The sequence below is a fragment of the Octopus bimaculoides genome, chromosome 13 (assembly GCF_001194135.2).
Source record: "Octopus bimaculoides isolate UCB-OBI-ISO-001 chromosome 13, ASM119413v2, whole genome shotgun sequence".
NCBI lineage: Eukaryota > Metazoa > Mollusca > Cephalopoda > Octopoda > Octopodidae > Octopus > Octopus bimaculoides.
The window spans coordinates 28,098,188-28,099,963 of NC_068993.1; positions in this window are offsets into that span (position 1 = coordinate 28,098,188).

The following is a 1,776-nucleotide window of genomic DNA, read 5'->3' on the forward strand; positions in this document are numbered from 1 at the left end:
CACCTCATCCCAGGTCTTCCTGGGTCTACCTCTTCCACAGGTTCCCTCTACTGCTACAGTGTGACACATTTTCACACAGCTGTCCTCATCCATACGCAACACATGACCATACCAGCACAGTCGTCTCTCACAGTCATCTGTCGTGTATGCACACTGACATCACACTTCCAGTAGACCATAATAGCTTCATTCCTTGCAAGCTTACGCATATCCTCAGCAGTCACGGCCCATGTTTCATTGCCATGTAGCATGGCTGTTCACACACTTGCATCATACAGTCTACCTTTTACTCTAAGTGAGAGGCCCTTTGTCACCAGCAGAGGTAGGAGCTCTCTGAAGTTTGCCCATGCTATTCTTATTCTAGCAGCTACACTCTCAGAGCATCTACCTCCGATTTGTGATTTGTCTGCCTTCCTACTTATTAAGACTTTGGTTTTTGCTGTATTGACTCTAAGGCCCTTCAATTCTAGACCTTGCTCCACACCTGAAACTTCTCCTCTAGTTCTGATAGTGACTCAGCAATTAGAGCAAAGTCAGCAGCATAGAGGAGCTCCCAGGGGCATCCTGTCTTGAATTCCTGTTATTGCCTGGAGGACTATGATGAATAAGAGGGGGCTGAGGACTGATCCTTGGTGGACTGCTACCAGGAATTCTTCACTATACTCACAGCCAACTCTCACCTTACTAACAGCATCCCTGTATATGGCTTGCACAGCTCTCACTAACCACTCATCTATCCCTCAGTTTCCACATTGACCACCAGGTAAGGGATCGAGGGGACCCTATCAAATGCTTTCTCCATGTCAACGAAAGTGAGGCACAGAGGTTTATCTTTGGCTAAGTGTTTCTCCTGCAGCTGTTTTACCAGAAATATAGTATCAGTGCTACTTTTCCCTGGCACAAACCCAAACTGCATCTCATCTAAATTGACTCTGTCCCTCATAAGTTGGGCTATGACCCTCTCCGTAACTTTCATTACCTGATCCAACAACTTGATACCTCTATAATTATTCGTATCTAATGCATCACCTTTACCTTTGTAGTAGTTGACTATGGTGATACTACACCAGTCACTGGGTATGACTCCTTCATGTATCACTTGATTGACTACATGAGTGACTATAGCCGACACTGCCAGATATTTGAACCATCTCTGTGGTGATCCCTGATGCGCCAGGGGCTTTTCCTGTCTTCATACCCTTAATTGCTTTATCTACTAAGGTCAGTTTGGATAGCCGGTGCCTCTGTTGGGTCAACATTCAGATGACTCTTTCTCCCATTCATTCTCTTCATCTAGCAAGCCTCATTAAATGCAAGTGAGCCATCATCCATGTGAACACATTTCTCAGCCCCCACGATGCAGAACATTGGCAAATTTTTTCTTATCTGCCTCCCTTCTGGCTAAGTAAATCTGTCTCCTAGCCTCCCTTCTGGCAATCTGATACAATTCCTTGCAAACACCACACTTCCAGTCCTTCCATGGCTATTAACTTCCCAATCTCCATTTTCTTCTTCTTTTCAATGAATATAAACTATACACGCGCACACACACACACAATATTCTTTACAATTTGTTCCAGAACAATCCAGGGAAACACCATTATCACCAGTATATAAATGTAAACCCTCTTGATTTGAAACCTGCTTGATAAGTGCCAATGCACGAAACTCTCAGCCCTTGAGTCACTCTGCAACTTTAAATTATTGTAAATAAAAAATACATAAATACTCATGTTTTGAGTATTTACGGGTTTATATATGTATATAATATATATA